Source organism: Coenobita brevimanus, chromosome 93, assembly GCF_032717465.1.
Source record: "Coenobita brevimanus isolate Jiangsu-jjx chromosome 93, ASM3271746v2, whole genome shotgun sequence".
Taxonomy (NCBI): Eukaryota; Metazoa; Arthropoda; class Malacostraca; order Decapoda; family Coenobitidae; genus Coenobita; species Coenobita brevimanus.
Genome location: NC_137046.1, coordinates 7,255,284 through 7,261,274, shown reverse-complemented (window position 1 = coordinate 7,261,274; position 5,991 = coordinate 7,255,284). Strand labels below are relative to the sequence as shown.

At 41.4% G+C, this 5,991-nt stretch overlaps 1 pseudogene; it reads left to right on the top strand.

The window, feature by feature from the left end:
- The first annotated feature begins 5,406 nt into the window (after positions 1-5,406).
- LOC145412663 (5S ribosomal RNA) lies at positions 5,407-5,523 on the top strand (annotated as a pseudogene).
- Positions 5,524-5,991: the final 468 nt, after the last annotated feature.

Here is a 5,991-nt window from a genome sequence, read left to right as displayed (position 1 = left end):
GGGAGGGGCAGCATGAGAAGGGAGGAACATGGGATATGGGTGAGGAAACATGGGTGGAGCAATATGAGATGGAAGAAACATGGAATTGGGGTGAGAAACATAAGCCTGGCAGTATTAGAAGGGAGGAATATGGGTTAGGGGTCGGGAAGCAGGGTGGAGAAACATGAGAAGGAAGGTACAAGGGTTCGGGGTGGGGAAGCTGGGTGGGGCATTATGAGAAGGGAGGAGAGTGGGATCAGCGTAGAAAGGAAGGGTGGGGTAGTGTGAATAGGGAGGAAAGTTGATAGCAATGGACTGAAGGACAGGGCAGGAGGTGCGATTTAAGGGCAAGAGATGTTGCATTAAGAAGGGGTGGCAGGGGTGCGTTAGGTGTGGTAGGGCATGGCTGGCAACAGTGATGGGAGGGAAACTGAAAACACAAGACTGAAGGACAGGGCGGGAGCACGAATTAGGAGTGTGGAAACAGAGATGAGGCATTAAGAGGACATGGTAGGGTAAGGCATTGCTGGAAACGGGAGGCTGAGTTTGAGGGGAGGGCCAGCAGAGGCCGGGGTGAGTAATGGTGTGAAAAGCTGACTCTGAGCGTAAGTCTCCAACTACCTCATACGAAAATTTGCATCTCTGATCCTATATTTTCGAAGGGCATTCCTAAGAAGAAAGCTGTGCACCTGTATCCCCACCGCAGTGGAAGAAGTCGTCAGTTATGGGGATGATACTGATTTTTCATTTGGGCATCATCAGTCCTACAGGTTCTTAGTTCTATCATAATCACCTATCGGTAATTTTAGTAGAATAGAATGGGAAGACTCGTCTTCGCGGGAAAGGCTTTCATGCCTTCAAAAGTCGTCTCTACCAGAGAAGACAACGCTAAAGTAAGGCAACAACAATATACATTAGTTAGAGGTGCCTGAGTACACTGTGTTAAAATAATGCACTGGAGGTGGTTGTCAGCGGAATGGATTGATAAGTATGTTGTCTGTCAATTACCAGGCGTACAAGGTGGGTCGTGGTGGACAGGTGAGATCGATGGGGTGATGCTTTCGTCTTTTATATTTTTGTTCTTATTTTCTATTGTTTTCTTAGATCCTATTTTCCATTCTTCGTACTCCCTATTTTACTTTCTAATCAAAATATGTATGGACAGAAATTAATTCCCGTTCTTCTTTCACGTTCTTCTGAGAGCACAGAAATTACTTTTCACATTCTTTCTAATATTCACAGGATATACGACAGGCTATTGTCCTTTGATTCCACAGACAAAGCAGCAACACAGAATACGTTTTTGTCCGAAAGATATAACGACAATTAGAAATACGGTAAAAAGACACTAATATTGCGAATGACAAAAGCATTTCATTAACAAGATTCTTTCAAAAAATTATGAGTTAAATGCTGCACTTTTTTGTAATAATTTCGAAGCATTCAGCCTTTAATGAAAACCAAGGAATATAAGTGACTGCTTTAAAGGAATGACTGCTTTAAAGGAATGACATCTACCTACCTTTTTATAGCCTGATGCCTTACTTACGGAATAGGTATCTACGAACGAAGTGGCTCCATATCACCCTGCTCTTCGCCATCAGGCTGCCCAATCTCCACCTCACACCACCCTGAATGATATACTTCTCCACGGCATTCCTCCACACACACACACACACACACACACACACACACACACACACACTCAAAACCCTGTCAATCCTCTACTTGCACCACTGTCAGCCTCAACACCACCCTATCAACCCCACTCCACTGCCACACCTTCCTCCTACTCGTGTCTCCTTAAATCAAGCTTTTTCCCTCACTCCCTTTCCTCCCTTCCTTACTCCCCTGCCTCCTTCACTTCCTTCCCTGCCACCCTCCCTCACTCTCTTGCCTCTTTCCTTCACTCCATGCTTCCCTCCCTTATTCATCTAGCTCCCTTCATTTCCCTGCCTACCTTCCTCACTCCCTCTTTCACTTCCCTTGCCTCCCTCCCTCACTCCCTTCCTCTGTCACTTCCCTTGCTTCCCTGCCTCTTTCCTTTGCTCCCCTCCCTCATTCCTTGTCTCCCTCCCTCACTCCCTTACCTTTCTCTCTCACCCTCTTGCCTCCATCCCTTACTCCCCCCTCCCCCATTTTTTTGTTTCACTTCCTGTACCTCCTGCAACTTATCCCTTCCGAACTTTGAACATTCAAATGACAGGAGTGACAATATCCCTACTTTTCATGGCAAAAACGATGAAAAGACAAACAATCAATAACTGTTATCGTCTTCAGTACCTCAGTTTTTATATTTTTTCTTGATACTGCCATACGCCTTTAGTCAGTATGAAAGAAACATCAGGGTGAAGTGGACAGAAACACCTTCAGTAATTACTTCAGTGGAATGATGAATTTTACACTGTCAACCTTAAATCGAATCGATAATCTTGTACCGCATTCAGATTTCCTTTGTACCGAAAGAGTTAACGAGTGATGTATGGAAATCAGAGTAGTATTAAAACTGCCTTTATAGTTCTGTATAGTTACGTTAAAAAGGGGATGCATTTATTCTCCATCCTTATCTCCCACAATACCATCCGTGTTGCTCTGTCTCGTTGTCTGTCTGTTCGTCCATCCCAACTGTCTCATACCGTCTCTTCTTGGGCACATAACTGTCGAACCTTGTATTTATCTGCCTGTTACTCTGTCTCTGCACCTGCATGTATGTCTTAGCTACCATTTTTACCTTTATATTCTGCCTGTTATTTTCTAGCTAATTATCTAGTTGTATATACATTTGTTTCTGTCTCTTGACCCATGAAAAAGCAAGAAACAATTAACATCATCTCTCTCTCTCTCTCACTCTCTCTCTCTCTCTGGAGGGGTTGGGGTTGGGAGATAAGACGAGAGATAAGACGGATGGGAGGGCCTGCAATATTACGGTCTCCCTCTGACACCGCCAACCACTGATATCCAAACCGTCCACGACAGGGTTACCCCCTTCAGTCATAAGAAGTATTCTACAATGTATTCTCGCTTAGTCCAGGCGATTTTACTCATCTTTTATCCAGCGCAGGAGAGATTTTTCGAACTTAAGTATAGCTCTAGTTCTTTCTTTTGTTATCAGAGTAGGCAAAAATAAGCCAATCAAATAATTTGGTGGTAATGATTATAATATACTGTACTAGTCTTTCATGGGCGACCGAGGTTAAAATCCCTCTGTTCAACCTACAACTTCACTCTATGAACTCATTAGCTGAATCTCAAAAGGCCTACCGTATCATATTCAATTCCGCCCAACCCGTCCCATGAGGAGACGTATCTTTTTCTACTTACAGACCATTTTGTTTCGAAATGAAGATATATTTCGAAAGGAAGGGGTTAGACACTGCTTTAAATAACACTGCCCAAGTATAAATCTTTTCTAAGTTCCAAATATTGTCTACTGGTACCATGAATGAAAAAGGCGTCACCGTATTAAAGGGGTTAATATCCCATCGAGTTATGGCTTATGGCTGCGTCTTATACCCAAGCAACTATATCTCGCTGTGTCATATTTGTGGTTGTGTCGTATGTTCAGGTACTACTGCGGACTCAAATATCGATCCACCGCCCTACGATAAACACCAAGACACTGAACAATAACATTTGAGACTTAGTGGTGTTATCTTCGAAACCCAACAGACTTTTCAGAATACTGTTTTGGAGTTTCATACTTCTCCGACCAAAAAGTGGACCGATATTCCTGACAGCAACTGTACGTCAATGAGTCATATTACAAGTCGCTTCTGCAGATTTCGTCACACTTCCTCGGTGATCTATTCTACAGAGTTCATTTCAATATCCTCTAGAATGTTAGTGATGCAACCTACAAGCATGTAAGGGCAATATAATATACAAGAGAATATTGAGAAGCAATAGGCATACTAAAACACTAAAAAAGAGGGGCTACGAAGCCTGTACTGCAACTCAAAACACAGTTCTATATGCCACTGTGAGCCAGTCTTTGGTTGCGTATTACTTCCTGGTACGTCGTCAGGTCAGGAAGCTCCCTAACACCTCTTCCTAAGCGATTTATTATGCTTTTTACACCTGACTGACCTCTTCTGTGTTATATTAATTCTTTTAATATCGCCACACATGGCATAAATAACATACACAAGGGTGTTAACCAGCAATATCCAAAAATAAATGGCTAATGAAGAGGTGATAGGGAGCCTACTTAAGTGACGAGAATACAGGCCTAAGTCTGCGTTAAATATTCCGACGCGACTACAAGCTATGCCGTTACTTTTTTTTTTTTTCCTTAGCTGCATTTTACTTGTGGGTGCGTTATATTTTTCGAATCATTATCAATCGCATTAAACTGAGTACAAAAACAATCCACATACACAAGAACTATACAGAGCATCCAAATGCATCCAAGAGCATCAATTTGTTTTCAAAAATACTTCCTTAAGTTACAGTTTAACATACAGAAGTGCAGTCGTTTAGAAATAGCCACCTAATTACCGGTATATCTCACATGATGCAACACCAGCCTTCTCAGAAGCTGTGCGTACATGAAAGACAAGTAAGAAATACGAGTTACAGGTATGGGCCGTACTATAAACACTAAACGCCAGTACTGACGAATGTGAGCGTCTGACGTTCCTGTTTTTCGTACCATAAATAAATTTGCTGTTCACGCCACGCGTTCGTCACCTGGTTATGGCGTAAAATAGTATTGGAATGTCACAGTAGGATAAACGCCACACGAGACTCCCCTTTCGTATAACAAATTTAAATATTCTTAAAAATGATAACCGGTTTTTCCATTTATAAAAACTGAATAATTAAGGAATCAAGTTTTCCCCAGCAGGTTAAAATATATAAGAAATACAAGGCTGTTCATAAGATTTTACAAGACTAAACGCTTCCGTAACGAATACGAGTAAACAAAAACTTATATGGTGGCAACGTGGCGCGTAATATTGAGTTAGGATATTAAATTATGCTTTCTAGTTTATTTCAGACGACCTGTGTGCTTTCTGAATAGATGTTTGAAACAGCAACTGTTTGAAAGTTTGTGTGTTAGCCAGCTCAGTGCTTTAGTTAGCACATTTGAGGGGAAGCCAGTAAGCTTCTGCCTCTAGTCCGACATCATTGTGTGCCAGTTCTTGCCTATGAAAAGTCATGAATAAATGACGTGTAAGAAGAATATACAATGTTATATTACATGGCTGAAATTACACATATCAGAGTTTGGTCAGCGTTGGTAAATGGTTAGTTTGGTTTGTATTTTTCACCAGTTTTAGTGTTCTCTCTTACAGTTAAGTTTCAAAAATTGATAATAAAACAACAACACAAATTTTTCATCAGTACCGACAAGTATGTGCAATCATTTCTTTCTTGAAAAATGTGATTCGTTTTTGCACCAAAATAAATTAATAAGCTGATGTAGTTAAGATATGCCACGTTGAGTACACCGTTTCCCGTCCGATCAGCGAAGTTAAGCAACGTTGGGTCTGGTTAGTACTTGGATGGGTGACCGCCTGGGAACACCAGATGCTGTTGGCATCCCTACGTGTCAAGTGGGGTTGGTGGAGGATTAGTGCCCCTCCCTGTAAAACAATTAACTCTAAGCCCTTGACCACCCCGTTTGGGATACGTGGCGTCTGGCAATGGATGGGAGTTAAGATAGTTGGGTAAGGTTACAAGATACCGGTATGAGTGAATTGGTTGGTTAGGATGCTGGCTGAAATATTGCCTGCTTCAATCAAGCACTCAGATTTGAGCATAGGTGTGTTGGCTTTAAAGCAAAACTTGTTAGTAAATGCAGATTTTTTCATGCGAATTACAAAAAAAAAAAAAAAAAAAAAAAAAAAAAAGGGCATCTTTCTATCCCAAGAGCTGTTCTTACAAATTGCTACAGGCCTGAGGAAATGGCCTGTCCCATGCATATATATAATATAAAAACTAGTTACAATAATTGGATAAAAATGACAGTTATTGTAATGGAAGAGTAGATAGGTGTAGAAAAGTCAT